Genomic DNA, 14133 nt, shown 5'->3' with positions numbered 1-14133 from the left:
TTTGAATATTTTTTTCACATGTATTGGCCATTGGTGATTTTCTGTTTCTGTCCTGTGTATATCTTTTTGTGTTTATCACTTATGGGAATTGATTGTCAAGAGTTCTTTTAGCTATTGAAAACATGTAGTTTGACATAGAGCTTGCAGAATTTCCCCCTTAAGTATTTTTCCCTTCTGGGAATAAATGAGTTTATTACATATGCTCCATCAGGAAGGACATGGTTAATAATGGAAAAGCCATATTTAACATTTCACTCCTACATATGCTTTTTTTTTTCAATTTTAGTAGGATACACATAAAATTTACCACCTAAGTGTGCAGTTCAGTGGTATTAGATACATTTGTAACGGTGTGCAACCATACCACCATCCATCTCCATCACTCTTTTCATCTTATAAAACTGAAAATCTATACCCACTAAACAATAACTCCCATTCCCCCTTTCTCCTAGTCCCTGGCAACCACCATTCTTTCTTTGTCTGTGATTGATTTTTACTACATTAAGTACCTCATATAAGGAGAATCAAACTATTTGTCTTTTTTGACGGGTTTATTTCACTTAGTATAATGTTTTCAACGTTCACCCATTTGTATGTAGCATGTGTCAGAATTTCCTTCCTTTTTAAAAAAACTTTATTTTTTAAGTTTTTATTTTAATTCCAGTTAACATACAGTGTTATATTAGTTTCAGGGGTATGGTAAAGTGATTCAACACTTCTGTACATTACCCTGCACTCATCTATTTCACCCATCCCCCTACCTCCCCTCTGGTAACCATCAGTTTGTTCTCTGTAATTAAGTCTGTTTCTTGGTTTGTCTCTCTTTTCCCTTTGCTTATTTGTTTTGTTCCTTAAATTCCACATATGAGTGAAATCATATGGTATTTGTGTTTCTCTGACTGATTTCACATAGCATTATATGCTCTAGCTCCATCCATGTGGTTGCAAATGGCAAGATTTCATTTTTTTAAATGGCTGAATAATACTCATTGTGTATTTATTCCACATCTTCTTTATCCATTCATTAATCAGTGGACACCTGGGCTGTTTCCATATCTTGGCTATTATAAATAATGCTGCTATAAACATAGGGGTGCATGTATCCCTTTGAATTAGTGTTTTTGTATTCTTTGAGTAAAGAACTTTCCTTTTTAAGGCTGAATAATATTCCAGTATATGTATATATCGCATTTGTTTACCCATTCATCTGTTGATGAACACTTGGGTTGTTTCCATTTTCTGGATATTGCAAATAATGCTGCTAAGAACATGGGTGTACAGATATCTCTTCAAGTCCCTGCTTTTAGTTCTTTTAGTATGTATATACCCAGAAGTGGAATTGTTGTATCATACAGTAATGCAATTTTTAGTTTTTTGAGGAACTACCACACTGTTTTCCATAGTGGATTGCACATATATTCCCTCCAACATTGTACAAGAGTTCCAGTTTCTTCACATCCTCGCCAACGCTTGTTTTCTGATTCTTTTTTTTTTTTTTTGATAGCCATCCTAATGGGTGTGAAGTGATAATCTCACTGTGTTTTGTTTTGTTTTGTTTTTTAAAGATTTTATTTATTTATTTGACAGAGAGAGCACAAGCAGGGGGAGTGGCAGGCAGAGGCAGAGGGAGAAGCAGGCTCCCCGCAGAGCAGGGGAAGCCTAATGCGGGACTCCATCCCAGGACCCTGGGATCATGACCTGAGCTGAAGGCCGTCGCTTAACCAACTGAGCCACCCAGGTGCTCTCTCACTGTGGTTTTGATTTGTACTTCCCTAATATTATTGATGTGGAGCATCTTTTCAAGTGCTTATTTGGTCATTTGTCTATCACTGGAGAAATGTTTATTCAGATCTTTCGCTTACTTTGAGTCAAGTTTTTTGTTGCTTTTAGTTTTAGAAGTTCTATATATTCTGGATAGGAATCTCTTATCGGATATATGATTTGCAAATTTTTTCTCCTTCTATGACTTGCCTTTTTACTCTGTTGATAGTGTCTTGATGCACAAAGTTTTAAAATTTTCATGAAGTCCAATTTATTTTTTTATTACCTGTGCCTTTGGGGTCATATCTAAGAAATCTTTGCAAATCCAGTGTTGTGAAGCTTTTTGAAGTTTTATTGTTTCAAGTTTACATTTAAGCCTTCGATCCATTTTGAGTTAATTTTTGTATATGTTGTTAGGTAAGAGTCCAACTTCATTCTTTTGCATGTAGATATTTAGTTTTTCCAGCACCATTTGTTGAAAAGACTGTCCTTTCCCAATTGAGTGGTCTTGGCATTCTTGTAAAAATTGATTTGACCATCTATATGGTCAGTTTTATTTCTGGGCTATCTGTTCTATTCCATTGGTGTGTATTATTTCTGTTTATGGCAATACCACACTGTTTTGATTACTATAGCTTCTGGTACATTTTGAAATCAGGAGGTGTGAGTCCTTCAGTTTTGTTCTTTTTCAAGATTGTTTTGGTCAGGGTCCCTTGATATTCCATATGAATTTTAGGATGGGTTTTTCTATTTCTACAAAAAAAGTCATTGGGATTGTGATAAGGATTGCATCAAATTTATAGATGGCTTTGGGTAGTACTGACTTTTAAGCAGTATTTTCCAATCTGTAAACATGAGATGTGTTTCCATTTAGCTATGTTGTTTTTATTTTTTTTTAAAGATTTTATTTGAGAGAGAGAATATGAGAGAGAGAGCACATGAGAGGGGGGAGGGTCAGAGGGAGAAGCAGACTCCCCACCGAGCAGGGAGCCTGATACGGGACTCGATCCAGGGACTCCAGGATCATGACGTGAGCCGAAGGCAGTTGCTTAACCGACTGAGCCACCCAGGTGCCCTAGCTATGTTGTTTTTAATTTCTTTCAGCAGTGTTTTGTAGTTTTCACTGTATGTCTCTCACCTCCTTGGTTAAGTTAATTCCTAAGTACAGTTGACCCTTGAACCACACAGGTTTGAATTGTGTGGATCCACTTTTATGTGGAGTTTTTTTGATACAGTACTGTAAATGTGTTTTCTCTTCATGGTTTAATATTTTCTCTAGCTTATTTTATTATAAGAATACAGTATATAATATAACATACAAAATATTTGTTAATTGTTTATGTTACTGGTAAGGCTTCTGGTCAACAGTAGGCTATTAGTAGTTAAGTTTGGGGGGAGTCAAAAGTTATACATAGATTTTTGACTGTGTGGGGATTGGTGCCCCCAATCCTTGCATTGTGGAAGGGTCAACTGTATTTTATTCATTTTGATGCTGTTACAAATGGAATTGTTTTTGTAATTTCCTTTCCAGATTTTTCACTGTGTAGAGAAATGCAACTGATTTTTTTGTGTTGATTAAGTATCCTGCTACTTTGCTGAATTCATTTATTCTTACAGTTTTTTTGTGGAATTTTTACGGTTTTCCACATATAAGATCATATCCCTTCATATTAAAATGCCTTCATATTCATTCACTGGATACACTATAATTGGCTGTAGACTGCTTCCACTCTTGTATTATAAAATAAAAATACAGGAAGAGGAGAACGAACATTTAAATTATAGATCTATAAGTGTAGCCCACATATGACAGTAAATTCAGAGCAGTTTCTTAGGATAGATTCTCAGAAAGTGGATTCTCATTTAGCCAGAGATTTTTATTTGAATTTTCATTGCCAATCCTTGAATTTACCCCCATCTTCCTGCCTTTAATCCTGGCCCCCTTTTATCCTGTTTTCTACACTGCTACCAAATAGAGGGTAAGGGTCAGTGCATTTTTCCTTCATAGAAAATAAGACTTAGGAACCAAATTGTTTCTATGACATCTGTTCTGTAAGTTAAAAAAAAAAGTTTTTGAAGACTAGAGTGTACTTCATGGATGAGTTGGAATTTGATTTGATTCTTGAAAGATGAATAGCATTTCAGTAAGCAAGAGAGAAGGTAGAGTGAAATATGAATCCATTGAAAGGTAATTGTGTTCAGGCATGCGAACTTTGATGACTGCAGACAAAGAGAGGTAGAACTAGTTCTCCAGCCAAGCACTGTTTATTCTGTTTACCTGAAGAATGAGCTCTAAGGGTGTGTGTGTGGGGAGACCTGTTGTGTATGTGTTGGTAGTGAAGGCTGAGGGTAAGGAGAATGCAAAGAGGGACTTAAGCTTGATTTATATGTTTTTCATTTAGTTATGGATACATTGGTGATTGTTATCTAATTTGTTTCTTAGGCACAGTAGGTTAAGCATCTGACTCTTGGTTTCCACTCAGGTCATGATCTCAGGGTCGTGGGATCCAGCCCTGCGTCGGGCTCCACACTCAGCGTGGAGATTGAGATTCTCTCTCTCCCTCTCCCTCCGCCCCTACCACTCGTGCTGTCTCTCTTTCCATCTCTCTAAAATAAAGAAATAAAATCTTAAAAAAAAATAGTTTGAGAGCATGTGTACTTTTTTTTTTTAAGATTTATGTATTAGAGCATGAGAGCCTGTGTGTATGGGCGTGCAGTGCAGTGGGGAGAGGGAGAGAGAAACCCAAGCTGACTCCACCCTGAGTGCAAGCCTGATGTAGGGCTCCATCCCAAGACCCAGAGATCACGACCCCAGCAGAAACCAAGAGTAAGACGCCCAACTGACTGCACCACCTAGGTGCCCCTAGAGAGAGAGAGAGAGAGAGAGAGAGAGAGAGTGTGTGTGTGTATTTTTTTTTTTTTTAAAGATTTTATTTATTTATTTGCAGAGGGAGAGAGAGAGTGAGGGAGGGAACACAAGCAGGGGGAATGGGAGAGGGAGAAGCAGGCTTCCCGCCAAGCAGGGAGCCCGATGCGGGGCTCGATCCCAGGACCCCGGGATCATGACCCGAGCCGAAGGCAGACGCCTAACGACTGAGCCACCCAGGCGCCCCTGTGTGTGTATTTTTTTTAAAGATTTATTTATTGGGGCACCTGGGTGGCTCAGTTGGCTTAAGTGTCTGTCTTTGGCTCAGGTCATGATCCTGGAGTCCCAGAATTAAGGCCCCTGTCGGGCTCCCTGCTCCGTGGAGAGCCTACATCTCCCCCTGCCCCTCACCTCACTCGTGCTCTCTCTCTCTCAAATAAATAGATCTTTTAAAAAAATTATTTATTTATTTTAGAGAGAGAGCACATGAGCACAAGCGCAGGGGCAAGGGGCAAAGGGAGAGGGAGTCTCAAGCAGACTCTGCGTTGAGCGTGGACCTGCAGTGGGGCTTGATCTCATGACCCTGAGATCACCACCCCAGCTGAAACCAAGAGTTGGACACTCAACCAGCTGTGTCACCCAGATGCTCCAAGAGTGTGTATACTTTTAAAAATTAAGATGTAATTCATATAATGTAAAGTTCATCACTTTAAAATTTATAATTCAGTGATTTTTAGTATATTTACAAGGTTATGCAACCATTTCTACCATCTAATTCCAGAATATTTCTATCACCCCAGAAAGAAACCCCATACCTATTAGCAGTCAGTTCTGGTTCCCCCCTCTCCCCACATTTCATGTAAATAGGGTATCGTATAACATGCGGCCTTTAGTATCTGGCTTCTTTCACTTAGCATGCTGTATTCAATCCATCTATGGTGTAGCATGTGTCAGTACCTTATTATTATTTTTTTATTTTTTTTTAAAGATTTTATTTATTTATTTGAGAGAGAGAATGAGAGAGAGCATGAGAGGGAAGAGGGTCAGAGGGAGAAGCAGACTCCCGGCTGAACAGGGAGCCTGACATGGGACTCGATCCCGGGACTCCAGGATCATGACCTGAGCCGAAGGCAGTCACTTAACCAACTGAGCCACCCAGGCGCCCACCTTATTATTTTTTATTGCTTAATATTCTACTGTATGAATATACCACATTTTGTCTAGTCATCAGTCGAGAGATATTTGGGTTGTTCATACTTTTTCACTATTGTGAATAATGCTGTAATGAACGTTTACATGTAAGTTTTTATGTGCACATGTCTTTTCAGTTCTCTTGGATCTATACCTAGGAGTGGAATTGCTAGGTCATTTGGGAAATCTGTTTAACTTTTTTTTTTTTAAGTTTAGTTTTTTGTTTTTTTTTTTTAAAGTAATCTTTACACCCAGCATGGACTCAAATTCACAACCCTGATATCAAGAGTTGCAAGCTCTTCCAACTGAGCCAGCCAGGCACCCCGATTCTGTTTAACATTTTAAGGAACTGCCAAACTTCCCCACAGCAGCTGCACCATTTTCCATTTTCACTAACAATGTATGAGGGTTCCCATTGTATATTCTTTATATGTTTCTTTGGCAGACTGTTCAGTAGTTGTGTGTGTCTGTATGTGTGTTGTTTTTATTTATTTATTTATTTTTTAAAAGATTTTATTTATTTGACAGAGACACTGTGAGAGACACAGCGAGAGAGGGAACACAAGCGGGGGAGAGGGAGAGGGAGAAGCAGGCTTTCTGCAGAGCAGAGAGCCCGATGCAGGGGGCGGGGGGCGGGGGCTTGATCCCAGCACCCTGGGATCATGACCTGAGCTGAAGGCAGACGCTTAACGACTGAGCCGCCCAGGCGCCCCTGTATGTGTGTTGTTTTTAAAGATTTTATTTATTTATTAGCCGGAGCATGCTGGGAGAAGGGGGAGAAAGGTAGAGGGGGAGGGAGAGGGAAGAGAGAGAGAGGGAGCGAGAATCTCCAGCAGACTCTGTGCTGAGTGCAGAGCCAGTGCTAGGCTTGATCTCACGACCTCGATCTCACTACCTGAGCCGAAACGAAGAGTCGGATGCTCAACCGACTGAGCCACCCAGGCTGTTTTTAAATAGTGTCGTTGAGGTACAGTTGGCATCCACAGACTGCACAAAGTGTACAATTTGGGAAGTTTCAGTGGATTTATACACCTATGAAACCATCACCACAATCACGGTAGTAAACATATGTATCATCCCATAAATATTTCTTATGCTCTTTTATAATCCCTCTCCCCTCTTCCTGTCATTGTCCCTTCCCCTGGCAACCAGTGATGAGCTTTCTGTCACTGTAGACTAGTTTGCATTTTATATAAGTGGAATGATTCTAGTATGTACTTTTTCTTAAACTGGCTTCTTTCACTCAGCATCATTTTGAGATTAACTCATGTTGCTCCATGTATCATTTCATTCCTTTTTATTGATGAATAATACTCCATTGTATGGATATATCACAATTTGTTTATCATTCACCTCTTAATGGACATTTGGATTGTTTCCATTTTCTGACTCCTGAAAATAAAATTGCTGTGAACATGTGCTTACAAGTTTTTGTTTGGACATTGCTTTTATTTCTCCTGGGTAAATCTAGGAGTGGAACGGCTGGGTTATGTTGTAGGGTATCTTTAACTTTTAAAGAAACTGCCAGACTGTTTTCCAAAGTGGTACCCAAAGTGGTTGTAGCACTTTACATTCCCAACAGCAATGTATGTGCGTTCCAGTTGTTCCACACCCTGGAGTTGTGTTCTTCTGAACATTTAGTGAAGAAGAAAACAGAGATACAAAGACTCCTCTATAAGTATCCCCTGATTTCTGAAAGTTCATGTTATGCCACTTTGGTTTTACAAAGAAAGATGGTCATGGCTTTTTTCAGAAAAGCAAAAATCCTCTTCTGATTTCTTCAGTTAGGGAAAACAGGTACTGATGAAGGTTTTTGAAAAAGTGAGGTAGTGTAATGTGCACTTTCAGAAAGCAGGGGATACACATTTCAATTTAGAAAAGGTTTCATAGGAATGCTGCACTTTCAGATAGCAGAGTAAAACCATAGTCCATCTCCCAGATTAGTCCTTTCTGCATTTTCCTCCCTAAAGTAATGCGTGAACAGGTTTAGAAAATTCAAATGTTATAGCCAGGAATAACATAAAAAGCAAAATCCCTACCCTGGGCAGGGGCAACTATTGTTAATAATTTTTTAATATTTTAAATATTTTCTTCCAGGAAAACCTACACAGGCATATACCAGCATTTTTTAAAAAATCTTTTTTCGGGCGCCTGGGAGGCTCAGATGGGTAAGTGTCTTGCCTTCGGCTCAGGTCATGATCCCAGGGTTCCTGGGATCGAGTCCGCGCATCAGGCTCCCTGCTCCTTGGGAGCCTGCTTCTCCCTCTGCTCCTCTCTCTCTCTCTCATGAATGACTAAATAAAATCTTTAAAAAAAATAATATTTTTTCTTACCTAGTTTACAAAGAAGGAATCAAAGTATACATATTATTCTGAACCTTGCTTTTTTTCATTTCACAATTTATTTTGGAGGTACTTCCATATTGGCACATTCTTTTTCATGGCTACGTTTCAGTCTTACAGTTTTGCTTTAAGAAAACATGAATTTGCTCCAATTAATATATTAGGGGATAAATATATTAGGGAACTATTTGAGTATAATGTGAATTTCACACTTGCTTGTGTGATTTCTTCAAGAAATGCTAGGTGAATGCAGAAAACTGCGCTTTGCTGAACTGAGCCACAAAAGGGACTACACAGCTGCGCACAGGCACATGCCTCACAGCTATCTTCCTACGTCCTCAGCTTACTTCTCTGTTCTGAGCCACATCTGGTGCTGTAACTTTCTATTGATTTCAGATTACCTCCTTACCACTTCACAGTAACACACAAGCTGTAACCTTTCAGTGCCCACTTCCACAAGCAAACTTGAGGTCTTTTTCAAGGTGAAGTGCCATATTTATTGTAACATTTATGTATTTTGTAACCATAACTGTGCTACTGTTTTTACTAGATTCCCTTTTTTATGGCACTCATACATTTTTGAATGTTGTGTCCTTAACCCCACTTTCCCCTTGCTTTTTGGTTTTTATTTTACAGTTTTACACAGCATGGTGATTTTTAGGAAGGTATATGTCACATTGTAGTGGAACTGATTTATTCCATAGTATGAATGTACATAATTTCTTTAGGTTTTTTTTTTTTAGATTTTCTTTATTTGAGAGAAAGTGAACAGTCAGTAGGGAGGGACAGAGAGAGAGAGAGAGAGAGAAGCAGACTCCCTGCTGAGCAGGGAGACTGATGCGGGGGTGGGGGGGCTTGATCCTAGGACCTGGAGGTCATGATTGGAGTCGAAGGCAGACACTTAACCGACTGAGCTACCCAGGTGCTCGTCTTTATTTAAGTTTTATTTTTAAAACATCATATATACTAAATAGCATATATAAGGAAGTATGGTTTTTTTTTAAGATTTTGTTTATTTGAGAGAGAGGGAGAGCACTCATATATACTAAATAGCATATATAAGGAAGTATGGTTTTTTTAAAGATTTTATTTATTTATTTGAGAGAGAGGGAGAGCACCATAGAGAGAACACGAGTTGGGGGGGAAGGGGAGAGAGGGAGAAGCAGACCCCCCACTTGACATGGGGCTCTATCCTGGGACCCTGGGGTCATGACTTGAGCTACCCAGACTCCCCAGGAAGTAAAAGAATAATAAAGCAGCAAAAACCTGCTTAGCTACCACTCAGCTTAAGAAGTAGGAAATTACTGGGGCGCCTGGGTGGCTCAGTCATTAAGCGTTTGCCTTTGGCTCAGGTTATGGTCCCAGAGTCCTGGGATTGAGCCCCGCATCGGGCTCCCTGCTCCGCGGGAAGCCTGCTTCTCCCTCTGCCACTCCCGCTGCTTGTGTTCTCTCTCTCTCTCTCTCTCTCTCTCTCTCTCTCTCTCTCTCTCTCTCTGTCAAATAAATAAAATCTTTTAAAAAATAGGAAATTACTTATACTTTTAAATGTCTTTAAGTACTCCCCTCACTGATCATTTTATATTTTTTGAATGTCTGAAATATCTTATGATAAAATCAAATTTTAAAAGTATTACCAATCCATGCCCTCCCACCCCAGACTAGTCTTCCTGACTGACTTCTCTGCCCCCTTGCAAATGTACATATAGTGTACACTCACATACTTGGGGAAGGATAATCTGTAAATAGATTGTTTAAGGTTAATATATATTGGGTTTATTTTTTTTAAAGATTTTATTTATTTGAGAGGAAGAGAGAGCAGGAGCAGGGGAGGAGCAGAGGGAGAGAGAGAAGCAGGCTCCCTGCTGAGCACAGAGCTGGACTGAGCTCTCTGCTGAGCAGGGAGCCTGACGCGGGGCTTGATCCCAGGACCCAAGGATCATGACCTGAGTGGAAGGCAGACGCTTAACAGACTAAGCCACCTAGGCCCCCCTGTATCCTTTAATAGTAACATAACCTCTATTAAAATTTTTTTCGTTAAATTATCCTGTTTATTATTAATCATGCCATGCCAGCTATCTTTTCATCTGCATATGTCTGTGTTTAATAACTTTACACATCCCAGAGCATGTGGGTGGCTCATGGAGTGCTTGGGTGGCTCAGCCCTTTAAGCTCTGACTCTTGATTTCAGCTCAGGTCTTGGTCACAAGGGTCTTGAGTTCAAGCCCTGTGTTGGATTCCACTGTGCAGCCTACTTAAAAAAAAAAAAAAATCCCACAAACTTTGACCACCCTTTATTTTAAACATTTAGCTATAATCCTTTTGAATATGTAGTAATATCAAAAAGATTTATAAGTATTAAGAGTGATAAAAGTTATCGTAAGTTAGTAGTTATGTTCCCTGTGGGTATTTATATTTTGGCATATATTTGTTATCCCTTCCTTTATTTATTCAACAAATAATTTATTGAGAGCTTCCAGGAACTTTGGAGGGGAAGATAGGGAAAGCTATGTTGGATAGTATTAATAGGGAAAGCCTTCTTTGATAAGGTAGACATTTGAGCTGGGATTTAGTAAAGCTAATCTGGGGAAAGAGCATTCCACGTAGAGGGAACCTTAAGTCCAAAAACCCTAAGGAGGGGCACCTGGCTGGCTCGGTTGGTAGAGCATTGGACTCTTGATCTTGGGGGTGTGAGTTCAAGCCCCATGTTGGGCATAGAGCTTACTTAAACAAAACCAAAACCCTAAGGAAAGATTGAGGTGTATTTGAAGAATAGAAAGAAAACCAATGTGTCCGGATCTTAATTGATTAAGGATGGTGAGGGAGGCAGGGCCCAATTCATGTAAGATCTTGTAGGACATGTTAAGGAGTGTGATTTTATTCTTAAGTGTTAGGGCCGGCCATGGGCAGATTTTGAGCATGGGATAACATGAGTAGGTAAATATCCTTATAGTTTTTGTGTAAATTGAAGTGTAATTTAATTCAGTGAAATGTACAGATTTTAAGTGTACAGTTGGATAAGTTTTCACATTTGCCTATGTGAAATGCACCCTTAAGATAAAAAATTTCCTCTCACCCCAGAAAGTTCTTTTATTCTTCTTCCCAGTCTGTCCTCATCATCCGCACCTGAACTATTCTGTTTTCCTTTCACCATAATTTGTCTGTCCTAGAACTTCCTATAAATGGAATCATTCATGTATGTACTCTTGAGTCTGGCTTCTTTTGCTTACCAAGATGAGTTGGATTTTTTTGTTTGTTTTTTTAAGATTTATTTACTTATTTTAGAGGGGCAGGGGGAGAGAGAGAGCGTTGTGTGTACACGAGCTGGGAGAGGAGCACGGGAAGAGGGACAGGCGAACTCCATGCTGAGCATGGAGCTGGTCAGCTGTGGGGCTCAACCTCAGGACCCCAAGATCACAACCTGAGCTGAAATGAAGAGTGGAACTCTTAACTGAGCCACCCAGGCACCCCTATAATTGTTCTGTTTTTATTTATACAATTTCCTTTTAAAATATTTTTTTCTTGAGGTTTATTTCAAAGGATAGAACTCTACAAGGTTTGTTTGCTTTTGGACTTTAACTTTTTTCAAAAACTCTGACTTGTTTATGTTACTTGAATGGGTATGATAGGGTAATCTTGCTTTCTTACATATAATATAAGGGAAAATGTACTTTTTGAGTTTAAATTGACAATATTTACTTTTTCTTTTTTCTTTTTTCTTTTTTTTTTAACTTGAGCTCCACACCCAGTATGGGGCTTGAACTGACAACCCCAGGATCATGAGTCACATGCCCTACTGACTGAGCCAGACTGGTGCTCTGACAATGTTTCTTTCTTTCTTTCTTTCTTTTTTTTTTGAATCTAAAATGTGTTTATTGGGACGGTTTCCCACTCATCTTGATTCAGGATGCTTTTAGTGCCACTTCCGTCTGAAGGAGCATCCTTCTGTAAGCCTTGTTTGTCTCCTGTAGACTGGCAGGAGACAGTGGAGCAGCCAACACACAAAACTGTTTGTACATGGCTGAACAGGTGATTTTGTAGCATCCTGGGTGCTTCATGTCCATGAAGTAGGAGGTAGGGCTCTGCACCAGGCGCTTCTTCTCGTGCTTCCTCTCCTCCTCTGCCAGGGGACCGGTGCAAGAGGTCCTTTGTGAGGGGATATTCTTACACATGGAGAGGTCATCACCACCAGAGAGCTGTTTGCTTTTATATATATATATATATATATATATTTTTTTTTTTTTTTTTTTAAGTAGCTTCCGTGCCCAATGTGGGGCTTGAACTCACAACCCCAAGATCAAGAGTTATACACTCCACTGACTGAGCCAGCCAGGTGCCCCAAGCCATTTATTTTTTATAGTGAGTCTGTTTAAATGACATAAATATTTTAGATTAGAGGAATGGGCATTACATATGTTTTTGAATATGGATTTGGTCCCATGGTATGGAGAAAATCCTTTCTCACAGACTAATTATAAACAGTAACAGGGCGCCTGGGTGGCTCAGTTGGTTAAGCGACTGCCTTCGGCTCAGGTCATGATCCTGGAGTCCTGGGATCAAGTCCCGCATCGGGCTCCCTGCTCAGCGAGGAGCCTGCTTCTCCCTCTAACCCTCCCCCCTCTCATGTACTCTCTCTCTCTTTCTCTCTCATTCTCGCTCTCTCAAATTAATAAATAAATCTTTAAAAAAAAAGAGTAACAGACTTTTTTTTTTTTAAGCAGTTCGCATTGACCATCTCTGTATTCTTTTGTTTCATCTGATTCAAAACCTAGAGGATTAATAGGACATTTTGTTTCAAAGTTGAATCTGACAATATCTAGCAACTGTTCATATTTCCTTTCCATAATCTCAAAGTCAGACAAGAATCTGAAACTTAACATCACCACATGTCATTTGTTACACATTCCATTCCCTTATTCGTTACATCATGATGAGGGCATGCCCTAGCAGTTGTTCGTAGCCTTAGCTGGTGTATACTTGAATGTGGCATGTGTATACTTTAGTATTGTTCTTGCTAGACAGAAGCAGACTTGAGTTATTAAAAAGTCACAGTATAGATCTAAATCTTCCTAAACATGTTTATCAGAAGCTCAAATCTGTGCCCAAAGATGACAGGAAAAGCTTTATTACAAGGGCTACATGAATTACGAATGACCTTGGCAGCACAAGTTAACTCATTGGTGGTTTCTTCCTTACCTACCCCAACTCCTCTACAACCAAATTCTTCTTTTTTTCCTCTCTGTTTCCCTAGTTTTAGAGCAAAAAGAGCAAAGGAGAGTTTTGCTTTATCCCTTAAATGAGGGTGAAATAATATACTCTTTTCTTCAAAGATCCCAGCCCTCCTGGAGAGGAGCTACTCTAGGAAGGTAGGAGGAGAATATTCAGATGATGAGGTCCATGGAATAGATGAGTGAAGGTGATGCTGGACTCACTCATCTTTACAGATAATTCCATAAGACTCTGGCAAGCTGTAGGAGACAGGGGGTCACCGAGGAAACGGTGTGGCACAGAAACAGATTTGGAGATCTGCTAGGATGTGTCTACCTCTGATTCTAGGTTTATCAGAGAATAGGAGGTATGTTTTTTCCCATCTGCATTAAAGAAGAAAAAATGAGGTTTGTTGATTTTTTTTTTTTAAGAATGTATTCTTTAATGGCCCAAGATTTTTTCACGTTGTCTAAAACTAGTTGCAGACCAAATAGAGAAGGCAAGACCTTAAGCTCACTTTAAAAAATTTTTTTTATTTTATTTTTTACCTCATTTTTAGTAAGCTCTACACCCAACGTAGGACTTGAACTCACGACCTGAGATCAAGAGTTGCATGCTCTACCAACTGAGCCAGCCAGGTGTCCCATTACTCTTAACTTTTTATAAGCTTTAGGAACAGAAAATAACAGTTGGATTCAGGCCTTCTACAAAAGTAAAGACTCATTTATATTCTAAATTATAGCAGGTATGTAATGATGGTGAAGAAAC

At 39.4% G+C, this 14133-nt stretch overlaps 1 protein-coding gene and 1 pseudogene across 5 annotated transcripts in view; one reads left to right on the top strand and one right to left on the bottom strand.

The window, feature by feature from the left end:
* Positions 1–14133, top strand: part of YEATS2 (YEATS domain containing 2) — a 108118-nt gene that overhangs the window by 2837 nt on the left and 91148 nt on the right. For 3 of the 5 annotated variants that reach the window (XM_088025227.1, XM_088025228.1, XM_088025224.1), the window contains exon 2: positions 7916–7986. The exons of the other annotated variants lie outside the window; for them this stretch is intronic. The gene's annotated coding sequence lies outside the window, so the exon portion shown is untranslated. The remainder of the gene's footprint in view (positions 1–7915; positions 7987–14133) is intronic. 5 annotated transcript variants of the gene reach the window in all.
* Positions 12071–13593, bottom strand: LOC114207099 (small ribosomal subunit protein eS27-like; annotated as a pseudogene).

Source organism: Eumetopias jubatus, unplaced genomic scaffold (assembly GCF_037043125.1).
Source record: "Eumetopias jubatus isolate StellerSeaLion01/CBP00866 unplaced genomic scaffold, mEumJub1_p1.0 scaffold_1, whole genome shotgun sequence".
NCBI classification, from domain to species: Eukaryota; Metazoa; Chordata; class Mammalia; order Carnivora; family Otariidae; genus Eumetopias; species Eumetopias jubatus.
Note: the sequence above shows the minus strand (reverse complement) of the source record. Positions and strands in the feature narration are given on the sequence as shown.